Here is a 25,720-nt window from a genome sequence, read left to right as displayed (position 1 = left end):
GAGAGAGCGGGGCAGAGGGATTAGTTTGGGGATTGATACAGGGCTATGGGGAGAGAGCGGGTCAATGGGATTAGTTTGCGGATTGATACAGGGCTATGGTGAGAGAGCGGGACAGAGCGATTAGTTTGGGGATTGATAGAGGTCTACGGAGAGAGAGAGCAGGGCAGTGGGATTAATTTGGAGATTGATACAGGGCTATGGGGAGAGAGTGGGGCAGTGGGATTAGTTTGGGATTGATACAGGGCTGTGGGGAGAGAGTGGAGCAGTGGGATTAGTTTGGAATTGATATAGGGCTATGGGGAGAGAGTGGGGCAGTGGCATTGGTTTGGGGATTGGTACAGGACTATGGCGAGAGAGCGGGGCAGTGGGATTAATTTGGGGATTGATACAGGGCTATGGAGAGAGAGCGGGGCAGTGGGATTAGTTTGGGATTGATACAGGGCTATGGGGAGAGAGCGGGGCAGTTGGATTAGATTGGGATTGATACAGGGCTATGGGGAGAGAGTGGGGCAGTGGTATTAGTTTGGGGATTGATACAGGGCTTTGGGGAGAGAGTGGGGCAGTGGGATTAGTTTGGGAATTGATACAGGGCTATGGGGAGAGAGCGGGGCAATTGGATTAGTTTGGGGATTGATACAGGGCTATGGGGAGAGAATGGGGCAGTGGGATTAGTTTGGGGATTGATACAGGGGTATGGAGAGGGAGCGCAGCAATGGGATTAGTTTGTGATTGATACAGGGCTATGGAGAGGGAGCGCAGCAATGGGATTAGTTTGTGATTGATACAGGTCTATGGGGAGAGAGCGGGACAGTGGGATTGGTTTGGGGATTGATACAGGGCTATGGGGAGGAAGCGGGGCAGAGGGATTAGTTTGAGGATTGATACAGGGCTGTGGGGAGAGAGAGGTGCAGTGGGATTAGTATGGGATTGATACTGTAGGCATTTGAGTGCTACAGTGAGAGTTTGGTGACTGAGGGAGTTATGTGAGGAGGGAGTAAGGTGTTCCTTACATTTCATTTCCTATATTTATCAAAGAGCGTGAAGGGAGCCAGGAGTTTAGAGTACAGCTGATTGGAAGTTGAGTCGGAGGGCGGAGGTCCAGTTGGTCCAAGGGGCAGCTAATTCTGTAAAGTAAGAGGGGATGGAGGCTAGGGCAGTTGCATGCTCCTCCTGTAGGATGTGGGAGGCAGAGGGGGTCATAGAGAAGAGTTACAGGGAGGTAGCCACACCAAAGGTACTGGACAAGAGTAGCTGGGTTACAGTCAGGGGAAAGAAAACTAACAGGCAGACAGTGCAGGGATCCCTCGTGGCCGTTCCCCTTCAAAACAAGTATACCGTTTTGGATGCTGTTGGGGGGGATGACCTACCGGGGGAAGGCCCCAGCGGCCAGGTCTCTGGCACTGAGTCTGGCTCTGGGGATCAGAAGGGAAGGGGGGAGCATAGAAAAGCAATAGTAATAGGAGATTCAATGGTTAGGGGAATAGATAGGAGATTCTGTGGTCGCGAGCGAGACTCCCGAAAGGTATGTTCCCTCCCGGGTGCCAGGGCCAGGGATGTCTCTGATCGTGTCTTCAGGATCCTGAAGGGGGAGGGTGTGCAGCCAGAAGTCGTGGTGCACATTGGTACCAACGATGCAGGTAGGAAAAAGGGTGTGGAGGTAATAAACAAGTTTAGGGAGTTAAGCTGGAAGTTAAAGGCCAGGACAGACAGAGTTGTCATCTCTGGTTTGTTGCCGGTGCCACGTGATAGCGAGGCTTAGGAATAGGGAGAGAGCGCAGTTGAACACGTGGCTGCAGGAATGGTGTAGGAGGGAGGGCTTCAGGTATTTGGATAATTGGAGCGCATTCTGGGGAAGGTGGGACCTGTACAAGCAGGATGGGTTGCATCTGAACCAGAGGGGCACCAATATCCTGGGGGGGAGGTTTTCTAGTACTCTTCGGGAGGGTTTAAACTAATTTGGCAGGGGAATGGGAACCGGATCTGTAGTCCAGCAACTAAGGTAGACGATAGTCAGGACGCCAAAGCACGTAGTGATGCAGTGGGGAAGGTAACAATGAGAAAGGAGAGTACTTGCAGGCAAGGAGATGGGTTGAAGTGTGTATACTTTAATGCAAGAAGCATCAGGAATAAGGTGGGTGAACTTTCGGCATGGATCTGTAATTGGGACTACGATGTGGTGGCCATCACGGAAACTTGGATAGAAGAGGGGCAGAAATGGTTGTTGGAGGTCCCTGGGTATAGATGTTTCAACAAGATTAGGGAGGATGGTAAAAGAGGTGGGGGGTGGCATTGTTAATTAGAGATAGTATAACAGCTGCAGAAAGGCAGTTCGAGGGGGATCTGCCTACTGAGGTAGTATGGGTTGAAGTTAGAAATAGGAAAGGAGCAGTCACCTTGTTGGGAGTTTTCTATAGGCCCCCCAATAGCAGCAGAGATGTAGAGGAACAGATTGGGAAACAGATTTTGGAAAGGTGCAGAAGTCACAGGGTAGTAGTCATGGGCGACTTCAACTTCCCAAACATTGAGTGGAAACTCTTAAGATCAAATAGTTTGGATGGGGTAGTGTTTGTGCAGTGTGTCCAGGAAGCTTTTCTAACACAGTATGTAGATTGTCCGACCAGAGGGGAGGCCATATTGGATTTAGTACTTGGTAATGAACCAGGGCAGGTGATAGATTTGTTAGTGGGGGAGCATTTTGGAGGTAGTGACCACAATTCTGTGACTTTCACTTTAGTAATGGAGAGGGATAGGTGCGAGCAACAGGGCAAGGTTTATAATTGGGGGAAGGGTAAATACAATGCTGTCAGACACGAATTGAAGTGCAGAAGTTGGGAACATAGGCTGTCAGGGAAGGACACAAGTGAAATGTGGAACTTGTTCAAGGAACAGGTACTGCGTGTCTTTGGTATGTATGTCCCTGTCAGGCAGGGAAGAGATAGTCGAGTGAGGGAACCATGGTTGACAAGAGAGGTTGAATGTCTTGTTAAGAGGAGGAAGGAGACTTATGTAAGGCTGAAGAAACAAGGTTCAGACAGGGCGCTGGAGGTATACAAGATAGCCAGGAGGGAGCTGAAGAAAGGGATTAGGAGAGCTAAGAGAGGGCATGAAAAATCTTTGGCGGGTAGGATCAAGGAAAACCCCAAGGCCTTTTACACATATGTGAGAAATATGAGAATGACTAGAGCGAGGGTAGGTCCGATTAAGGACAGTAGCGGGAGATTGTGTATTGAGTCTGAAGAGATAGGAGAGGTCTTGAACAAGTATTTTTCTTCAGTATTTACAAACGAGAGGGGCCATATTGTTGGAGAGGACAGCGTGAAGCAGACTGATAAGCTTGAGGAGATACTTGTCAGGAAGGAAGATGTGTTGCGCGTTTTGAAAAACTTGAGGATAGACAAGTCCCCCGGGCCTGACGGGATATATCCAAGGATTCTATGGGAAGCAAGAAATGAAATTGCAGAGCCGTTGGCAATGATCTTTTCGTCCTCGCTGTCAACAGGGGTAGTACCAGAGGATTGGAGAGTGGCGAATGTCGTGCCCCTGTTCAAAAAAGGGAATAGGGATAACCCTGGGAATTACAGGCCAGTTAGTCTTACTTCGGTGGTAGGCAAAGTAATGGAAAGGGTACTGAGGGATAGGATTTCTGAGCATCTGGAAAGGCATTGCTTGATTAGGGATAGTCAGCACGGATTTGTGAGGGGTAGGTCTTGCCTTACAAGTCTTATTTAATTCTTTGAGGAGGTGACCAAGCATGTGGATGAAGGTAAAGCAGTGGATGTAGTGTACATGGATTTTAGTAAGGCATTTGATAAGGTTCCCCATGGTAGGCTTATGCAGAAAGTAAGGAGGCATGGGATAGTGGGAAATTTGGCCAGTTGGATAACAAACTGGCTAACCGATAGAAGACAGAGAATGGTGGTGGATGGCAAATATTCAGCCTGGAGCCCAGTTATCAGTGGCGTACCGCAGGGATCAGTTCTGGGTCCTCTGCTGTTTGTGATTTTCATTAACGACTTGGATGAGGGAGTTGAAGGGTGGGTCAGTAAATTTGCAGATGATACGAAGATTGGTGGAGTTGTGGATAGTGAGGAGGGCTGTTGTTGGCTTCAAAGAGACATAGATAGAATGCAGAGCTGGGCTGAGAAGTGGCAGATGGAGTTTAACCCTGACAAGTGTGAGGTTGTCCATTTTGGAAGGACAAATATGAATGCGGAATACAGGGTTAATGGTAGGGTTCTTGGCAATGTGGAGGACAGAGAGATCTTGGGGTCTATGTTCATAGTTCTTTGAAAGTTGCCACTCAAGTGGATAGAGCGGTGAAGAAGGCCTATGGTGTGCTAGCGTTCATTAGCAGAGGGATTGAATTTAAGAGCCGTGAGGTGATGATGCAGCTGTACAAAACCTTGATCAGGCCACATTTGGAGTACTGTGTGCAGTTCTGGTCACCTCATTTTAGGAAGGATGTGGAAGCTTTGGAAAAGGTGCAAAGGAGATTTACCAGGATGTTGCCTGGAATGGAGAGTAGGTCATACGAGGAAAGGTTGAGGGTGCTAGGCCTTTTCTCATTAGAACGGAGAAGGATGAGGGGCGACTTGATAGAGGTTTATAAGATGATCAGGGGAATAGATAGAGTAGACAGTCAGAGACTTTTTCCCCGGGTGGAACACACCATTACAAGGGGACATAAATTTAAGATAAATGGTGGAAGATATAGAGGGGATGTCAGAGGTAGGTTCTTTACCCAGAGAGTAGAGGGGGCATGGAATGCACTGCCTGTGGTAGTAGTTGAGTCGGAAAAGTTAGGGACCTTCAAGCGGCTATTGGATAGGTACTTGGATTAGGGTAGAATAATGGAGTGTAGGTTAACGTCTTAAGGGCAGCACGGTAGCATTGTGGATAGCACAATTGCTTCACAGCTCAAGGGTCCCAGGTTCGGTTCCCGGCTGGGTCACTGTCTGTGCGGAGTCTGCACATCGTCCCCGTGACTGCGTGGGTTTCCTCCGGGTGCTCCGGTTTCCTCCCACAGTCCAAAGATGTGCAGGTTGGGTGGATTGGCCATGAAAAATTGTCCAAAATTCTATGATTAACCTAGGACAAAAGTTCGGCGCAACATCGTGGGCCGAAGGGCCTGTTCTGTGCTGTATTTCTCTATCTATCTATCTATCTATCTCTCTCTCACTCTCTCTCTGTCTCTCTCACTCTCTCTCTCTGTCTTTCACTCTCTCTGTCTCTCTCACTCTCTCTCTCTCGCTGTCAATCTCATTCTATCTCTCTCGCTTATCTCTCTCTCTCTGTCTCTCTCACTCTCTCTCTCTGTCTTTCACTCTCTCTGTCTCTCTCACTCTCTCTCTCTCGCTGTCTCTCACTCTCTCTTGCTGTCTCTCTCTATCTCCCTCTCTCTCTATCTCTCTCGATCTCTCTCTCGATATCTCTTTCTGTCTCTCTCTCTATCTCTCACTGTCTGTCTCACTCTCTCTCGCTGTCTCACTCTATATCTCTCTCTCTGCCTGTCTCACTCTCTCTCTCTCTCTGTATCTCTCTCTCGCTGTCTCTCTCTCTCACGCTCTCTCTCACCCACATTGTTTCTCTCTCTCGTTTTCGCCGTGTCTCTTTCTCTCTCCCTCCCTCTCCCTCTGTCACACCTCGGACACGCATTCTCCTCCACACTCGGTCCCTCCACTGCCGTTACCTCCTTTATATCCTCATAGAAGAGGAAGAGAATCCGATGTTTGTCCTTCTCTTCCCACCATCCCTTCACATGGTCGTACCAGGAACCCCAGCTCACTGAAATAGAGCAAGAAAAGGCACAGTAAGATCCCATTGAGAGTCACAGTCATCCCACACTCAAGTACAGGAACAGTGTCGCGGAAGCTTTACTCTGTATCTGACCCCGTGCTGTACCTGTCCTGGGAGTGTTTGATGGGGACAGTGTAGAGGGAGCTTTACTCTGTATCTGACCCCGTGCTGTACCTGTCCTGGGAGTGTTTGATGGGGACAGTGTAGAGGGAGCTTTACTTTGTATCTAACCCCGTGCTGTACCTGTCCTGGGAGTGTTTGATGGGGACTGTGTAGAGGGAGCTTTACTCTGTATCTGACCCCGTGCTGTACCTGTCCTGGGAGTGTTTGATGGGGACAGTGTAGAGGGAGCTTTACTCTGTATCTAACCCCGTTCTGTACCTGTCCTGGGAGTGTTTGATGGGGACAGTGTAGAGGGAGCTTTACTCTGTATCTGACCCCGTGCTGTACCTGTCCTGGGAGTGTTTGATGGGGACAGTGTAGAGGGAGCTTTACTCTGTATCTAACCCCGTGCTGTACCTGTCCTGGGAGTGTTTGATGGGGACAGCGTAGAGGGAGCTTTACTCTGTATCTAACACCGTGCTGTACCTGTCCTGGGAGTGTTTGATGGGGACAGTGTAGAGGGAGCTTTACTCTGTATCTAACCCCTTGCTGTACCTGTCCTGGGAGTGTTTGATGGGGACAGTGTAGAGGGAGCTTTACTCTGTATCTATCCCCCTGCTGTACCTGTCCTGGGAGTGTTTGATGGGGACAGTGTAGAGGGAGCTTTACTCTGTATCTAACCCCGTGCTGTACCTGTCCTGGGAGTGTTTGATGCTCAGTTTGGGGTTTGTTGATGTGTGGAGAAATCTCACCTTGTCCGTGCAGGAATGTTTGGAAGAATTCCGGCCAGTCTCCCGGTTCCGGCAATCTGTGGTTCATCCGATGGAAATGAAAATACGACACAAGATTATCTTTGGCGTTTCGAGCCACTACTATGGTCTGGGAAGAGGGAACACAAATCCATTAGGGAGTCCTCACTCTTCCCTCTGACCTGTCTTAGTGAGCGGGGAGTGAGGGAGTCTCACAGTTTGGGGACTGAGGGAGGGGGAGTGAGGGAGTCCCACAGTTTGGGGACTGAGGGGGGAGTGAGGGGGTCCCACAGTTTGGGGACTGAGGGAGGGGGGAGTGAGGGAGTCCCACAGTTTGGGGACTGAGGGAGGGGGGAGTGAGGGAGTGTTGAACAGGGTGAGGGATGAGGGGTTTACGGGGTCGATGGGGGTGATTGGGGGGAGGGGGGGGAGCGATGTGTCCCGGGTCCCTACCTTACAGTCCTGCTCCCAAAAGGATTTGGGAACCAGTTGGATCGGGAGGTGAGTTTTAATCACCCTCGGAGACGCCATTTTCTCAATCAGTTCAATACCTGCGAGATGGAGATGTTACAGCATTCCGCTCAAATAATCCAGCTCACATTGTACACTCGACTCTCCTCAGGGCGCACTCCTCCATGAGCACTGACTCTCCCCGGGGTACGGGTCCCCCCCCCCATGGGCACCGACTCTCCCCGGGGTACGGGTCCCTCCCCACGGGCACCGGACCTCTCCCCGGGGTACGGGTCCCTCCCCACGGGCACCGACTCTCCCCAGGGTACGGGTCCCTCCCCACGGGCACCGACTCTCCCCAGGGTACGGGTCCCTCCCCACGGGCACCGACTCTCCCCGGGGTACGGGTCCCCCCCCACGGGCACCGACTCTCCCCAGGGTACGGGTCCCTCCCCACGGGCACCGACTCTCCCCGGGTACGGCCCCCCCCCGGGCATCGACTCTCCCCGGGGTACGGGTCCCTCCCCACGAGCACCGACTCTCCCCGGGGTACGGGTCCCTCCCCACGGGCACCGACTCTCCCCTGGGGTACGGGTCCCTCCCCACGGGCACCGACTCTCCCCGGGGTACGGGTCCCCCCCACCCCCCCCACAGGCACTGACTCTCCCCATGGGCACGGACTCTCCCCGGGGTACGGCCCCCCCCACGGGCACCAACTCTCCCCGGGGTACCGGTCCCCCCCCCACGGGCACCGACTCTCCCCGGGGTACGGGTCCCTCCCCACGGGCACCGACTCTCCCCGGGGTACGGCCCCCCCCACGGGCACCAACTCTCCCCGGGGTACGGGTCCGCCCCCCCCCCACGGGCACCAACTCTCCCCGGGGTACGGGTCCCTCCCCACGGGCACCGACTCTCCCCGGGGTACAGCCGCCCCCACGGGCATCGTCTCTCCCCGGGGTACGGGTCCCCCCACACGGGCGCCGACTCTCCCGGGGTACAGCCCCCCCCACGGGCATCGTCTCTCCCCGGGGTACGGGTCCCCCCACACGGGCGCCGACTCTCCCGGGGGTACGGGTAACCCCCCTCCCCCACGGGCACTGACTCTCCCGGGGAGCCTCCCATTAAACCCCTGGAACCTGTTGGCAAAACTCCGAGAGAAGTACTCCAGCTGCGGAAACACCGTGAAGAGTTGTAGCAAAATTCCTCACTTTTATACTCCACCCTCTCCCCTCGCCCCACCCCACCCCCCCCCCCCCTCCCCCGCCACATTCGCCACCCCCTCCCCACGGTAAAGGACTGACCAGACGGCAACATTTCCTGAAAGAATTCGAGGAAGGGGATTCGTTCGTAGACGGGAGCTCGTTTACACATCTTCACATCACCGTTCTGATTCATCAGATCCACAATTCCCTGTGTCCACGTTGTCCCTGTGGGGAGAGAGAGAGAGATGGAGAGGGAGAGAAAGAGACAGAGAGAAAGACAGAGAGGGAGAGAGAGAGGCAGAGAGTGAGAGACAGAGAGAGAGGGAGAGAGAGGCAGAGAGAGAGAGAGACACACACAGAGAGAGGGATGGAGTGAGGGAGAGAGAGAGACAAAGAGGGAGAGAGATAGACAGAGAGAGAGAGAGAGACAGACAGACAGAGAAAGGCAGGGTAGGGGAGAGACAAGAGGAAGAGACAGAGAGAGAGAGACAGAGAGAGAGAGGCAGAGAGAGAGAGACACACACACAGAGAGAGGGATGGAGTGAGGGAGAGAGAGAGACAAAGAGGGAGAGAGATAGACAGAGAGAGAGACAGACAGACAGACAGAGAAAGGCAGGGTAGGGGAGAGACAAGAGGAAGAGACAGAGAGAGAGAGATACAAAGAGAAAGATGAAGGAATAGACAGAGACAGAGCGAGACAGTAGGACACAGAGACAGAGAGAACATGTGTGAGAGAGAGAGTGTGACAGAGAGAGGGCGAACAGAGAGAGAATGTCAGAGAGAGGAACATATTTTATTCTGAAAGTCTGAATAAAGATTGTAGATTTCCAGTTAACAAAAATACTTTATTCAGTGGCTTTGTTCTGTCTCCAGAGCTCAACCATGAGGCCTGGGCCCACTCCCTCCACCGTGAGGCCTGGGCCCTGTCCCTCCACCATGAGGCCTGGGCCCTCTCCATCCACCGTGAGGCCTGGGCCTTCTCCCTCCACCGTGAGGCCTGGGCCTTCTCCCTCCACCGTCAGGCCTGGGCCCACTCCCTCCACCGTGATGCCTGGGCCCTGTCCCTCCACCGTGATGCCTGGGCCCTCTCCCTCCACCGTGAGGCCTGGGCCCTGTCCCTCCACCGTGAGGCCTGGGCCCTCTCCCTCCACCATGATGCCTGGGCCCTGTCCCTCCACCGTGAGGCCTGGGCCCTCTCCCTCCACCATGATGCCTGGGCCCTCTCCCTCCACCGTGATGCCTGGGCCCTCTCCCTTCACCGTGAGGCCTGGGCCCTGTCCCTCCACCGTGATGCCTGGGCCCACTCCCTCCACCGTGATGCCTGGGCCCAGTCCCGCCGCCGTGAGGCCTGGGCCCAGTCCCTCCACCGTGATGCCTGAGCCTCTCTCCCTCCACCGTGATGCCTGGGCCCTCTCCCCACACCGTGATGCCTGGGCCCTGTCCCTCCACCATGAAGCCTGGGCCCTGTTCCTCCACCATGATGCCTGGGAACACTCCCTCCACCGTGAGGTCTGGGCCCTCTCCCTCCACCGTGAGACCTGAGCCCTCTCCTTCCACCGTGAGGGCTGGACCCTCTCCCTCCACTGTGAGGCCTGGGCCCTCTCCCTCCACCGTGAGGCCTGGGCCCTCTCCCTCCACCGTGAGGCCTGGGCCCTCTCCCTCCACCGTGATGCCTGGGCCCTGTCCCTCCACCGTAATGCCTGGGTCCTCTCCCTCCACCGTGATGCCTGGGCCCTCTCCCTCCACCGTGTGGCCTGGGACCCTCGCCCTTCAATGTGATACCTGGGTCCTTCTGCCGGAGACACCCACCTGATTTGGGGTAGGTGGCAATGAGCAGGTCATCGGCTTGGCCTGGAAGTTTTTCACCATCTCCCAGTTATCAGCCACCCAGTCGGGTAAGGGGACATCTTCCAGCAGTTTGAGCTGCGGCCTCCTGATTGTCAAGTCTCGCAGCTCCGGATGAGAGTCCAGCTCCATCTCCAGGATCCTGAAACTGGGCAGCACCATGGTCAATTCATTCAGGACCCAGAGGCGCCGCCCCCCACCCCCCAAACTGCCCTGCACTGACCCTCACCCACTATATGGAGAGAGGGACAGAGAGAGACACAAGCGGCACTGTAGCACAGTGGTTAGCACTGTTGCTTCACTGTGCCAGAGTCCCGGGTTTGATTCCCGGCATGTGTCACTCTCTATGCGGAGTCTTCACGTTCTCCCCGTGTCTGCGTGGGTTTCCTCCGGGTGCTCCGGTTTCCTCCCACAAGTCCTGAAAGACGTGCTTGTTGGGTGAATTGGACATTCTGAATTCTCCCTCTGTGTACCTGAAGAGGCGCCGGAATGTGGCGACTAGGGGCTTTTCACAGTAACTTCATTGCAGTGTTAATGTTAGGCTACTTGTGACAATAATAAAGATTATTATTTAGAAACAAATGCAAAAGGAGAGCGAGGCGCAGAAATAGAGTCAGTCACAGAGTGACTGAGAGAGAGAGACACAGAGAGAGAAACAGAGAATCAGAGAGACAGAGCGAGGCAACGAGATAGACAGACAGACAGAGGGACAGACAGACAGAGGGACAGACAGACAGAGAGACAGACAGAGAGACAGACAGACGGGCAGACAGACAGAGAGCCAGACACACAGAGAGACAGACGGACAGAGGGACGGACAGACAGACAGAGAGACAGAGGGACAGACAGAGAGACAGACAGACAGAGAGACAGACAGACAGACCGAGGCACAGACAGACAGAGAGACAGACAGACAGACAGACAGACAGACAGACAGACAGAGAGACAGACACAGACAGTTATCAGTGGCGTACCGCAGGGATCAGTTCTGTGTCCTCTGCTGTTTGTGATTTTCATTAATATCTTGGATGAAGGAGTTGAAGGGTGGGTCAGTAAATTTGCAGATAATACGAAGATTGGTGGAGTTGTGGATAGTGAGGAGGGCTGTTGTCGGCTGCAAAGAGACATCGATCGGATGCAGAGCTGGGCTGAGAAGTGGCAGATGGAGTTTAACCCTGACAAGTGTGAGGTTGTCCATTCTGGAAGGACAAATATGAATGCGGAATACAGGGTTCTTGGCAATGTGGAGGAGCAGAGAGATCTTGGGGTCTATGTTCATAGTTCTTTGAAAGTTGCCACTCAATTGGATAGAGCGGTGAAGAAGGCCTATGGTGTGCTAGCGTTCATTAGCAGAGGGATTGAATTTAAGAGCCGTGAGGTGATGATGCAGCTGGAGAGAGAGAGAGAGAGAGAGAGAGTGATGTTGAGACAGAGAGAGCGATGTAGACACAGTGAGAGAGCGATGTAGAGACAGAGAGAGAGAGAGCGATGTAGACACAGTGAGAGAGCGATGTAGAGACAGAGAGAGAGAGAGCAGGGTAGGGACTAGAGAAAGAGCTCCTGCTCTTACCTTGTTTTCTCTCCAAGTCTCCAATGGTTGATGTCATCCAGGTTTATCGGATGGGATGTGCAAATATGTGAAGTAGATGATGATGTGGCTCTGCCCAAGGCAGTCGTGTGTTAGACACTCGGGGAGAATTTGGGTGAGGTCAGAGCTCCAGGCCTAATCTGTAACCTGTTCTGATGTAGTTCTAATAAACAAGTATTCAACAGATCCCCCAATATGTCTGCAGTCTGCCCCACCCCGAGACCCCAAGATAAAAGGACCCAATTATATACCGTGGTGGCAGCGTTGTCGACGCCGAGGTAAGAGAGACATCGGTGCTTTATCGAAGGAATCACTGTGAAGAAACACGTGAAAGCAGCTCGAGAAATCTGGGCGGTTGAAGGAGGCGCACTGGAGAGAGAGGAATGATGGAGGAACTTCATGGTCAGGCCGTGTCCTTGCCCCAGCCGCCTGACTGTCTCGAGGGGCAGCAGGGAGGTCTGCAGTGGGAGTTATGGTAACGCCATTATCTCCAGTACACAGCAGCGTCAGATCCTCGCGTTAAAGAGGCAAAGCTCCAAGTAACTACCTTCCTTTATTCAGTCAGTCCAGCAGCAGACGTCCCTCAGCTCTGTCTACTCAATATAATGAGGAAAGAACTCTTTATTTCCATTGTGTCCTGGTCTGGGGCTCTTTATAAATGGAAGATGTTGCCCATTTTCAGACTTGACAGACAAACCTGGAATAATATCTCAGTGGAAGGTGGAACGTCTTGTTCAGGATATTTGCATTGTGCATGGGAAGGTTGTTTGTGGTGCTCCTGAGGTTTGGGTCATTTGGATGTGGCTGTGGGATATCGCGTGGAGCCAGGTTCAAAGAAGCCGAGATGGCTGCATAACATGAATACTGTTTCCGAATTGGCTGATAATGAGGCCTTGGGTGTGGAGCCTACATTTACAGATTTGCCTCCAGTCAGCCCTGTGTTGGGCTTCGCAGACAATCCCTACTTGCCTGAGTCATGCTTCGAACCTGAGAATGAACTGGATGCCCACATAAGTGTGCACAGGCTGCTCGACGTGGGAGACACACACACACTTACATCCTCCTCCTCCTCCCTGCCCAGAAACCCGACTCGCGCCCACAGAGGACGGGAGGAAAATACAGGCTGAAACACCAACTACTACTGAACCCCACTTTCACAAGGATAACACTGAGAGCAGATCAGATTCTGCACCATCAAAGACAAACACAAGATCGGTCAGCGTTAACCCAAACTTCGGTTTCGTCCCTCTGCCTGGAAACCAGATTTCAGATCCCGGTCTGTCTCGCTCTACCTCTGCTCCAGGAATGAAAAGATAAAAAAAGGTTTTTATCTTTTCACTCAGCTGGTTGACACTTTTTCGTGATCCGCTGTATTAATCTGTTTTTTTTTAAAATTATCAATTTATTGCTTCAACGTTGATTTCATTTTTTGGTCAACGAGTGGTTCCTTGTCATCAAACCTGACCATTATTGTGTTGAACTTGATATTTAAGGTTGCTGCAAACCAGATTTGAGTTGACGGCTGGTTGGGGTTTCCCGCTGAAGGGGAACGAGACGCTGGCAGGATGTCCGACTGCTTCACGGCAGGCGGGAGGAAAGCGTCAATTTAGCCCCAATTGCGACGGGAAGTGTGGGAAATACTCAGCACGTCTGTCCGCCTCTGTGGGGGGAGAAACCGCGCTCAGTGACGCCTGCCTCTCACCCCCTTCCCCCGCGCCCCCCCTCCCCCCCCCCCCCCCCGCCCCCGCCAGACCAAACACAGATCATAGACCAGAAATGTTGACTCTCTGTCTCCCTCTCCACAGATGCTGCCTGGCCCGCTGGGATTTCCGGGGAGCTGCCGTGGATATTTCAGACTTCCAGCGTCTGGAGTAATTCCCTCGTACATGCTCCGTCCATGTCGATCTCAGGGTGGTTCTCGTTATAAATCAAGACGGCAAAATAACTATCACTCAAAGGAAAAAGTCAACTTTTCCAGTCGACTTTTGATGCTGAACTTTCACTGGAAGGTTTTGCCATTTTTAAAGTTGGGATGAAATGGAGTGATACCCCGATAGAATATGTCACAGCTAATTCAAGACATTCTCATCTGTCAATAGGATTGTTGTTTGCGGTGCTTGAGAGCTTCAGCCATTTTGGAAACTGCCATCTGGATGTTGCACAGCTCCAGCTACAAAGGAACAGGGATTTATTACTAATAACATGAATAACCGAGTTGGCTGTGATAGCCTGATCAAACCGTGGCTGGAACGATAATCTTACGGATATCTCAGGGTTTGATGGGCTGTCTCTCAGCCCCCTCTCTCTCAGGGAGATATCAGTACACTGACTGGTGTCTCTCAGTCCCCTCTCTCTCTCTCAGGCAGATATCTGTAAACTGTTCAATGATGGATCAGAGTTGATGTGAAATAATCCGAGTTTGTGTTTTTGGTGATTGGAGAAGTTTATTTGCTTTATCGCTCAGAGTGGTTACAGGACGTTGCGAAACTTCAGTGAGCTGTGACCCATCTGTCTCTCATAGTGTTCATCAAAATCTTCATTCTGAGACACTGTGAAGTGATTCTTCCAGTCTCCAACCTCACCTGTGAGAGAGAGAGAGACAGAGTGAGTCAGAGTGACGGAGAGAGAGAGGGAGAGAGAGACAGACAGGGAGGGGGTGAAGGCACAAGAGAGAGAGAGAGACAAAGGGAGAGAGTGAGATGATGAGACAGAGAAGGAGCCAAAGAGAGAGAGAGAGACAGAGAGATGTATAGACAGTAAATATTGAGAGGAATTGAGGCAGAGATACAAAGAGAGAGGGAGCGGGAGAGAGAGACAGAGAGAGAGAGAGAACCAGAGTGTGCGATGGGACAGAAGGGAGAGAGATAGTGTGAGGGAAGCAGAGAGAGGGACAGAGAGAGAGTGGGAAAGAGAGAGAGAGAGCGGGAAAGTGGGAGAGAGAGGGAAAGAGAGAGGGAGAGAGAGAGGGAGTGGGAAAGAGAGGGAGTGGGAAAGAGAGAGGGAGAGAGAGAGAGAGTGGGAAAGAGAGAGGGAGAGAGTGGGAAAGAGAGAGGGAGAGAGTGAGAAAGAGAAAGAGAGAGAGAGAGTGGGAAAGAGAGAGGGAGAGAGTGGGAAAGAGAGAGGGAGAGAGAGAGGGAGAGAGTGGGAAAGAGAGAGGGAGAGAGTGGGAAAGAGAGAGGGAGAGAGAGGGAGAGAGTGGGAAAGAGAGAGTGGGAAAGAGAGAGGGAGAGTGGGAAAGAGAGAGGGAGAGAGAGAGAGAGAGAGAGGGAGAGCGTGGGAAAGAGAGAGGTGGAGAGAGGGAGAGAGTGTGTCAATATATGTGGGTGTCATTCCCGTGCTGATGTGTTTGGATTTTCCTCTTCCCATCCATTCCCTCCCTGGGATCCACATTCCCCTCGCTCCCTGTTGACGGAGGCTTGGCGACTTCCTGCAGTGTCTCTGGCCAATGGTAGCCCCCCAGGATGTTGACAGTGGGGGATTCAGCGATGGTGATGTCATTGAATGTCAAGGGGAGATGGATTTGGACATGGACGGCTTCAGTGTCTGAGGAGTTGTGAATGGTGCTGAACATTGTGCAGTCAGCAGCGAACATCCCCACTTCGGACCTTACGATGGAGGGAAGGTCATTGATGAAGCAGCTTTAGGTGGTTGGGGCCGAGGACTCTCATCATCGCCCCTTGATATTTGAAGGCATTCCCATCGCTGAATTCCCCCATCAACATCCTGGGGGTTCCCATTGATCAGAAACTGAACTGGACCCAGCCATATAAACACTGCGGCTCCCAGAGCAGGTCAGAGGCTGGGAATCCTGCGGAGAGTAACTCACCTCCTGACTCCTCCCAAAGCCTGTCCACCATCTACAAGGACACAAGTCAGGAGTGTGATGGGACCCTCTCCAGTTGCCAGTGTAATATTCTTGTTCCAGAACACTTGTAGCTAAAGCTATCAATGATTTATTAACCGCCAGCGATGCCCCACATCCCGTGAATGATTTAGTACAAAGGTGGGACTTACAGCTTGAACCTTTCCTGGTGTGTGTGTGTGTGTGTGTGAGGAGAGGGGGACAGGGTCTCAGGGAGACGCCCCGCTCCGCATGCTCTACATTGACCCTTTTCAATGGCTGGATCGTCTCTCCCAGCCCAGAATGGAGGCCGTTCATGGGGTCGGTTCAGGGGAGGCCCAATCCGGCCTACCAGGAAAGGCTGGGCCTTGGGCTGCTCCACAGCGCACAAAGGGTTTTAGATTTTGATTTGATTTATTATTGTCACATGCATTAGTATACAGTGAAAAGTATTGTTTCTTGCATGCTGTACAAACAATGCGTACGGTACATAGGGAAGGAAGGAGAGACGGCAGAATATAATGTTACAGTTACAGCAAGGTGTAGAGAAAAGATCAACTTAATACGAGGTAGGTCCATTCAAAAGTCTGATGGCAGTAGGGAAGAAGCTGTTCCTGAGTCGGTTGGTACGTGACCTCAAACTTTGGGATCTTTTTCCTGACGGAGAAGGTGGAAGAGAGTATGTCCTGGGTGCGCGGGGTCCTTAATTATGCTGGCTGCCTTTCTGAGGCAGCGGGAATTATAGACAGAATCAATGGATGGGAGACTGGTTTGCGTGATGGACTGGGCTACATTCACAATGTTTTGTAGTTTCCTGCCGTCTTGGACAGAGCAGGATCCATACCAAGCTGAAAGGTCATACCATACCTGGGTGAAAGGTCAATCACGAACCCTCGTTTTGTTTACTATTGACCCCTGAAACCTACCCTTGCGCATGAACCTGGAGATGTTCTGATCCATGATGTCCATCGGGACTGTGGTGTAATTGGCCATCGGATTGTCCTTCATGACCTTAAAGGAGGAAAGGTGAACGATCTTCTCAATGACGTCCTCTTCCAGAACCTTCTCCATGAACTCGGCCACCTTCAGGATCTCCCGTCTGGGATTCTATAGGATGGGAATGGACCGGAGTTAGAGACCTCATGGGTCAGTGAGAAAGGGGGGACCGAGAAACCAGAACCGGGGTCAGGGGTCAGTGAGAGAGAGGGGCCGAGCAACCAGAACCGGGGTCAGGGGTCAGTGAGACGGGGGGGGCTGAATAACCAGACCCGGGGTCATGGGTCAGTGAGACAGGGCGAACCGGGAAACCAGAACCGGGGTCAGGGGTCAGTGAGACGGGGGGGACTGAATAACCTGACCAGGGGTCATGGGTCAGTGAGACAGGGGGAACCGGGAAACCAGAACCGGGGTCAGGGGTCAGTGAGACAGGGGGGACCGGTAAATCAGAACTGGGGTCAGTGTTCAGTGAGACGGGGGGACTGAGTAACCAAACCCGGGGTCATGGATCACTGAGACAGGGGGAACCAGGAAACCAGAACTGGGGTCAGGGGTCAGTGAGATGGGGGACCGAGCACCCAGAACTGACGTATGAAGACGGGAACGACTGGGCTTGTACTGACTGGAGTTTAGAGGAATGAGGGGGGATCTCATAGAAACATATAAAATCCTGATGGGACTGGATAGGCTCGATGTGGGAAGAAGGTTCCCGATGTTGGAGACGTCCAGAATTAGGGGGTCACAGCCCAAGAATAAGGGGTCAGCCATTCAGGACTGAGATGAGGAAGAACCTCTTCTCTCAGAGAGTTGCGAACTTGTGGCATTCTCTGCCACAGAAAGCTGCTGGGGACAGTCTGTTGGATATATTCAAGAGGGAGCTGGTGTGGCCCTATGCGGCTCGAGGGATCAAGGGGTATGTAGAGAAAGCGGGAGTGAGATACTGAATTTGCACGGTCAGCCATGATCATATTGAATGGTGGGGTAGGCTGGAAGGGCCAAATGGCCTCCTCTTGCACCAATTTTCTATGTTTCTACATCTCTGTCTATTACTGTCTGTCTCCCTCTCTCTCTCTCTCTCCTCTCCCTCTGTCTAGCTCCCTCACTTTCTCTCTCTCCTCTCCCTCTGTCTCTCTCCCTCTCTCTCTCTCTCCTCTCCCTCTGTCTCTCTCCCTCACTCTCTCTCTCCTCTCCCCCTCTCTCTCCTCTCCCTCTGTCTCTCTCTCCCTCACTCTCTCTCTCTCCTCTCCCTCTGTCTCTCTCCCTCACTCTCTCTCTCTTTCTGTCTCTCTCTGTCACTCTCAGACTCTCTCTGTCTGTCTCTCTCAGTCACTCTCAGACTCTCTCCCTCTGTCTCTCTCCCTCTCTCTCTCTTCTCCCTCTCTCTCCTCTCCCTCTGACTCTCTCTCTCTCCTCTCCTCTGTCTCTCCCTCTCTCTCTCTCTCTCCTCTCCCTCTGTCTCTCTCCCTCACTCTCTCTCTCTCCTCTCCCTCTGTCTCTCCCTCACTCTCTCTCTCTCCTCTCCCTCTGTCTCTCCCTCACTCTCTCTCTTTCTGTCTCTCTCTCTCTGTCACTCTCAGACTCTCTCTCTGTCTCTCTCACTCTCCCCTGTGCCTGTCTCTATCTCCATCCCTATCTCTCTCTCTCTCTCTTTCTGTCTCTCTCTGTCTATCTCTTTCTCTGTCACTCAGATTATGTCTCTCCCTCTCTCTGGCCCAGTGTCTATCACTCTCTCTCTCTATCCATCTCTCTCTCACTGTCTGTCTCTCTGTCTCCATCTATCTCTCTCTCTTCTCTCTCTCTCCTTCTGTCTTTCACTGCTTCTCTATCTTAACGCCTCTCCCCCAATGTGTCTGTCTCTCCATCTGTCTCTCTCTTTCTCTCTCTGCTTCTGTCACTGTCTCTCTCGCAGTCATTTGCTCAATCTCTCTCTCTCTCTCTCTCTCTGTATCTCTCACTCACTCTCATTCTCTCTCTCAGTCGTTCTCTCTCCCTCTGTCACACCCTCAGACACTCATCCTCCTCCACACTCGGTCCCTCCAACTGCCGTTACCTCCTTTATATCCTCATAGAAGAGGAAGAGAATGCGATGTTTGTCCTTGGCTTCCCACCATCCCTTCACATGGTCGTACCAGGAACCGCGGCTCACTGAAATAGAGCAAGAACAGGCACAGTAAGATCCCATCGAGATTCTGCCTGTTCCCAAAGACAAGAACAGGAACAGAGTAGAGGGAGCTTTACTCTGTTCTAACTCTGTGCTGTACCTGTCATAGAATATCATAGAATTTACAGTGCAGAAGGAGGCCATTCGGCCCATCAAGTCTGCACCGACTCTTGGAAAGAGCACCCTACCCACGGTCAACACCTCCACCGTATCCCCATAACCCAGGAACCCCACCCAACACTAATAGCAATTTTGGACACTAAGAGCAATTTATCATGGCCAATCCACCTAACCTGCACATCTTTGGACAGTGGGAGGAAACCGGAGCACCCGGAGGAAACCCACACACACACGGGGAGGATGTGCAGACTCCACACAGACAGTGACCCAAGCCGGAATCAAACCTGCGACCCTGGAGCTGTGAAGCAATTGTGCTATCTACAAGGCTACTGTGCTGCCCTATCCTGGGAGTGTTTAATGGGGACAGTGTAGAGGGAGCTTTACTCTGTATCTAACCCCGTGCTGTACCTGTCCTGGGTGTTTGATGGGGACAGTGTAGAGGGAGCGTTACTCTGTATCTAACCCCGTGCTGTACCTGTCCTGGGAGTGTTTGATGGGGACAGTGTAGAGGGAGCTTTACTCTGTATCTAACTCCGTGCTGTACCTGTCCTGGGAGTGTTTAATGGGGACAGTGTAGAGGACGATTTACTCTGTATCTAACCCCATGCTGTACCTGTCCTGGGAGTGTTTGATGGGGACAGTGCAGAGAGAGCTTTACTCTGTATCTAAGCCTGTGCTATACCTGTCCTGGGAGTGTTTGATGGGGACAGTGTAGAGGGAGCTTTACTCTGTATCTAACCCCGTGCTGTACCTGTCCTGGGAGTGTTTGATGGGGGCAGTGTAGAGGGAGCTTTACTCTGTATCTAACCCCGTGCTATCCCTGTCCTGGGAGTGTTTGATGGGGACAGTGTAGAGGGAGCTTTACTCTGTATCTAACCCCGTGCTGTACCTGTCCTGGGAGTGTTTGATGGGGACAGTGCAGAGGGAGTTTTACTCTGTATCTAAGCCTGTGCTATACCTGTCCTGGGAGTGTTTGATGGGGACAGTGTAGAGGGAGCTTTACTCTGTATCTAACCCTGTACTGTACCTGTCCTGGGAGTGTTTGATGGGGACAGTGTAGAGGGAGCTTTACTCTGTATCTAACCCCGTGCTGTACCTGTCCTGGGAGTGTTTAATGGGGACAGTGTAGAGGACGATTTACTCTGTATCTAACCCCGTGCTGTACCTGTCCTGGGAGTGTTTGATGGGGACAGTGAAGAGGGAGCTTTACTCTGTATCTAACCCCGTGCTATACCTGTCCTGGGAGTGTTTTGATGGGGACAGTGTAGAGGGAGCTTTACTCTGTATCTAACCCCGTACTGTACCTGTCCTGGGAGTGTTTGATGGGGACAGTGTAGAGGGAGCTTTACTCTGTATCTAACCCCGTGCTGTACCTGTACTGGGAGTGTTTGATGGGGACAGTGTAGAGGGAGCTTTACTCTGTATCTAACCCATGTTGTACCTGTCCTGGGAGTGTTTGATGGGGACAGTGTAGAGGGAGCTTTACTCTGTATCTAACCCCGTGCTGTACCTATCCTGGGAGTGTTTGATGGGGACAGTGTAGAGGGAGCTTTACTCTGTACCTAACCCCGTGCTGTACCTGTCCTGGGAGTGTTTGATGGGGACAGTGTAGAGGGAGCTTTACTCTGTATCTAACCCATGCTGTACCTGTACTGGGAGTGTTTGATGGGGACAGTGGAGGGAGCTTTACTCTGTATCTAACCCCGTGCTGTACCTGTCCTGGGAGTGTTTGATGGGGACAATGTAGAGGGAGCTTTACTCTGTATCTAACCCCGTGCTTTACCTGTCCTGGGAGTGTTTGTTGGGGACAGTGTAGAGAGAGCTTTACTCTGTATCTAACACTGTGCTGTACCTGTCCTGGGAGTGTTTGATGGGGACAGTGTAGACGGAGCTTTACTCTGTATCTGACCCCGTGCTGTACCTGTCCTGGGAGTGTTTGATGGGGACAGTGTAGAGGGAGCTTTACTCTGTATCTAACCCCGTGCTGTACCTGTCCTGGGAGTGTTTGATGGGGACAGTGTAGAGGACGATTTACTCTGTATCTAACCCCATGCTGTACCTGTCCTGGGAGTGTTTGATGGGGACAGTGCAGAGGGAGCTTTACTCTGTATCTAAGCCTGTGCTATACCTGTCCTGGGAGTGTTTGATGGGGACAGTGTAGAGGGAGCTTTACTCTGTATCTAACCCCGTGCTGTACCTGTCCTGGGAGTGTTTGATGGGGGCAGTGTAGAGGGAGCTTTACTCTGTATCTAACCCCGTGCTATCCCTGTCCTGGGAGTGTTTGATGGGGACAGTGTAGAGGGAGCTTACTCTGTATCTAACCCCGTGCTGTACCTGTCCTGGGAGTGTTTGATGGGGACAGTGCAGAGGGAGTTTTACTCTGTATCTAAGCCTGTGCTATACCTGTCCTGGGAGTGTTTGATGGGGACAGTGTAGAGGGAGCTTTACTCTGTATCTAACCCTGTACTGTACCTGTCCTGGGAGTGTTTGATGGGGACAGTGTAGAGGGAGCTTTACTCTGTATCTAACCCCGTGCTGTACCTGTCCTGGGAGTGTTTGAATGGGGACAGTGTAGAGGGACGATTTACTCTGTATCTAACCCCGTGCTGTACCTGTCCTGGGAGTGTTTGATGGGGACAGTGAAGAGGGAGCTTTACTCTGTATCTAACCCCATGCTATACCTGTCCTGGGAGTGTTTGATGGGGACAGTGTAGAGGGAGCTTTACTCTGTATCTAACCCCGTACTGTACCTGTCCTGGGAGTGTTTGATGGGGACAGTGTAGAGGGAGCTTTACTCTGTATCTAACCCCGTGCTGTACCTGTACTGGGAGTGTTTGATGGGGACAGTGTAGAGGGAGCTTTACTCTGTATCTAACCCATGTTGTACCTGTCCTGGGAGTGTTTGATGGGGACAGTGTAGAGGGAGCTTTACTCTGTATCTAACCCCGTGCTGTACCTATCCTGGGAGTGTTTGATGGGGACAGTGTAGAGGGAGCTTTACTCTGTACCTAACCCCGTGCTGTACCTGTCCTGGGAGTGTTTGATGGGGACAGTGTAGAGGGAGCTTTACTCTGTATCTAACCCATGCTGTACCTGTACTGGGAGTGTTTGATGGGGACAGTGTAGAGGGAGCTTTACTCTGTATCTAACCCCGTGCTGTACCTGTCCTGGGAGTGTTTGATGGGGACAATGTAGAGGGAGCTTTACTCTGTATCTAACCCCGTGCTTTACCTGTCCTGGGAGTGTTTGTTGGGGACAGTGTAGAGAGAGCTTTACTCTGTATCTAACCCTGTGCTGTACCTGTCCTGGGAGTGTTTGATGGGGACAGTGTAGACGGAGCTTTACTCTGTATCTAACACCATGCTGTACCTGTCCTGGGAGTGTTTGATGGGGACAGTGTAGAGGGAGCTTTACTCTGTATCTAACACCATGCTGTACCTGTCCTGGGAGTGTTTGATGGGGACAGTGTAGAGGGAGCTTTACTCTGTATCTAACCCCGTGCTGTACCTGTCCTGTTTGAAGGGTGTGGTGATTTGTGGATAATTCTCACCTTTCCCATTCATGAAGCTTTGGAAGAATTCCCGCCAGGCTCCCGGCTCCGGCACTAGGTGACAGGTGCGATGGAAGTGAAAATATGATACGAGGCTATCCTTGGCGTTACGAGCGACTATTATGGCCTGGGAACAGGAAGAATCAGCAATTAGCAAAACCCTCTGTTCCTTTCATTCCATCCATCAGGTGTTTGTGGGAGCGAGTGATTGACTCCCTGAGTTTGGAGATTGACAGAAGTGGGGAAAATATTTTTTGCAATCACATCGTCATCATGTCATGTACAGGGAAAGGGTCATGCGTGTGTGAGCAGGGGTATAACCGGCTCAATTAAACTAGAGAGAAAGGTCAAATCATTCATGTAGGAACAGCAATGAATGGGGTCAGGGTGGGGGTCGGGCAGAGAAACCACAAAACCAAGTATTTACATTGGGCAGATAAGAGCAGTGATTTTAAAGTTGACTGATAGGATTTCAAAAGAAACATCTCCAATTGGGAGGTCGTAAATGTTGTGAGACAAAATGACAAGTTTTCTTTATAATTACAGCTCCTCCCGGGTACGTAAGAAAAAGGTTGATGAAGTCCGGGAAGAGGAACATCTAATGGATTGCAGATGCAATAGAGTGGAAGGTTAAAAGGGGCAAGAAAAGCATTATTAGATCTCCATTTGGAAATCTCCAAAAATCTGTCCTGGTCCACCCACGTCGATGCTACCATCAAGAAAGCACAACAGCGCCTATACTTCCTCAGGAACCTAAGGAAATTCGGCATGTCCACATTAACCCTGACCAACCTTTACAGATGCACCATAGAAAGCATCCTATTGGGCTGGATCACAGCCTGGTATGGCAACTGCTCGGCCCAGGACCGCAAGGAGCTTCAGAGAGTCGTGAATACCACCCAGTCCATCACACGAACCTGCCTCCCATCCATTGACTCCATCTACGCCTCCCGCTGCCTGGGAAAGCGGGCAGCATAATCAAAGACCCCTCCCACCCGGCTTACTCACTCTTCCAACTTCTTCCATCGGGCAGGAGATACAGAAGTCTGAGAACACGCACGAACAGACTCAAAAACCTTCTTCCCCGCTGTTAGCAGACTCCTAAACCACCCTCTTATGGATTGACCTGATTAACACTTCACCCTGTATGCTTCACCCGATGCCGGTGCTTATGTAGTTACATTGTTTACCTTGTGATACCCTATTATGTGTTTTCTTTTATTCCTTTTTCATTTCATGTAATGATCTGTTGAGCTGCTCGCAGAAAAATACTTTTCACTGTACCTTGGTACACGTGACAATAAACAAATCCAATCCCATCCAATCCAATTAATGTGTGACTGAAGGCTTTTGTGCGTGTATCTCTGAAATCTTGAAAAAGACCGTTTGCGCTCAAACCAGACACCTGAACAGTGGTTTTGGCATCACCCTCACAGGGGAATTATGGGTGAGATTCCCTGAAGAGCAGAAGAGCATTTGTGGTAATATTACTGAAACTCCTCTGGATTAGAATGTCCATAAGGACTGTTGCCATCAAAAGGGGGCTTCAGTTTAGTTTTCATCTGATATAATTTGCGAGATGTTTGTAACGAATTGGTAATGGTGTAAAGGTGTTATTACATCTATAGATTATATCCTATTTTCCCTTTAATTAAATAAATATTTAAATTGAGTATTTAAAATTGTCACAAGTGATCTTAGATTTTTTACTTGTATTGACTTCAGATCACTCCTCATAATAGACAAATTACAAACCGTGGTGGCAGCTTGTTCCCCGTTCTCCGCTGCAATATGGCCTCCAGAGTCACAACATTCCACAGTTTGGTATCTGAGGGAGGGGTGTGTGAGAGAGTCACAGGGTATAGAGATTGAGGGGGGGGGAATAAGGGAGTTACACAGAATGGGGCCTGAGGGAGGGGGGAGTGAGGGAGTCCCACAGTTTGGAGACTGAGGGAGGGGGGAGTGAGGGAGGGGGGAGTGAGGGAGGGGGGAGTGAGGGAGTCCCACAGTTTGGGGACTGAGGGAGGGGGGAGTGAGGGAATCCCACAGTTTGGAGACTGAGGGAGGGGGGAGTGAGGGAGTCCCACAGTTTGGAGACTGAGGGAGGGGGGAGGGAGGGAGACCCACAGTTTGGAGACTGAGGGAGGGGGGAGTGAGGGAGACCCACAGTTTGGAGACTGAGGGGAGGGGGGAGTGAGGGAGTCCCACAGTTTGGAGACTGAGGGAGGGGGGAGTGAAGGAGGGGGTAGTGAGGGAGACCCACAGTTTGGAGACTGAGGGAGGGGGGAGTGAGGGAGACCCACAGGTTGGAGACTGAGGGAGGGGGTAGTGAAGGAGGGGAGAGTGAGGGAACCCACAGTTTGGAGACTGAGGGAGGGGGTAGTGAAGGAGGGGAGAGTGAGGGAGACCCACAGTTTGGAGACTGAGGGAGGGGGTAGTGAAGGAGGGGAGAGTGAGGGAGACCCACAGTTTGGAGACTGAGGGAGGGGAGAGTGAGGAGTCCCACAGTTTGGAGACTGAGGGAGGGGGAGTGAGGGAGGGGGTGAGGGAGTGTTGAACAGGGTGAGGGATGAGGGGTTTACGGGTCGATGGGGGTGATTGGGGGGAGGAGGGAGCGATGTGTCCCGGGTCCCTACCTTACAGTCCTGCTCCCAGAAGGATTGGGAACCAGTGGATCGGGAGGTGAGTTTTAATCACCCTCGGAGACGCCATTTTCTCAATCAGTTCAATAACCTGCGAGATGGAGATGTTACAGCATTCCGCTCAAATAATCCTGCTCACATTGTACACTCGGCTCTCCCCGGGTACGCCCCCCCCCTCCGTTGGGGCCCAGTATCTGCCCCCCTCCTCCCAGTTCTTGCCTCCCCTCCTCCCAGTTCTGCTCCCCCCTCCTCCCAGTTCTGCCCCCATCCTCCCAGTTCTGCCCTCCTCCTCCCAGTTTCTGCCTCCCCCCTCCTCCCCAGTTCTGCCCCCCTCCTCCCAGTTCTCTGCTGCCCCCTCCTCCCAGTTTCTGCCCCCCTCCTCCCAGTTTGCCGCCCCTCCTCCCAGTTCTGCCCTCCCCTCCTCCAGTTCTGCTGCCCCCCTCCTCCCAGGTCTGCCTCCCTCCCCTCCCAGTTCTGCCCCCCTCCCTCCCAGTTCTGCCCCCCCTCCTCGCCAGTTTCTGCCCCCTCCTCCCAGTTCTGCCCCCTCCTCCCAGTTCTGCCCCTCCTCCCAGTTCTGCCTCCCTCCTCCCAGTTCGCCCCTCCTCCCAGGTTCTGCCCCCCTCCTCCCAGTTCTGCCTCCCTCCCCTCCCAGTTCTGCCCCCCCTCCCAGTTCTGCCC

At 52.3% G+C, this 25,720-nt stretch overlaps 2 protein-coding genes and 2 pseudogenes across 3 annotated transcripts in view; 1 reads left to right on the top strand and 3 right to left on the bottom strand.

Annotated features, from left to right (window-relative positions):
- Positions 1-10,327, bottom strand: part of LOC119955263 — an 11,031-nt pseudogene extending 704 nt beyond the window's left edge.
- The window catches only part of LOC119954936 (sulfotransferase 1C2-like), a 196,341-nt gene that overhangs the window by 53,342 nt on the left and 117,279 nt on the right, over positions 1-25,720 (top strand). The window lies entirely within an intron of this gene.
- Positions 1-25,720, bottom strand: part of LOC119954932 (sulfotransferase 1C2-like) — a 156,741-nt gene that overhangs the window by 44,489 nt on the left and 86,532 nt on the right. The gene's annotated exons all lie outside the window — the stretch shown is intronic.
- Positions 14,152-25,720, bottom strand: part of LOC119955262 — a 26,326-nt pseudogene continuing 14,757 nt past the window's right edge.

The sequence above is a fragment of the Scyliorhinus canicula genome, chromosome 20 (assembly GCF_902713615.1).
Source record: "Scyliorhinus canicula chromosome 20, sScyCan1.1, whole genome shotgun sequence".
Classification (NCBI taxonomy): domain Eukaryota; kingdom Metazoa; phylum Chordata; class Chondrichthyes; order Carcharhiniformes; family Scyliorhinidae; genus Scyliorhinus; species Scyliorhinus canicula.
The sequence above is the reverse complement of the archived record's forward strand: the minus strand, read 5'-3'. Positions and strand labels throughout refer to the sequence as shown.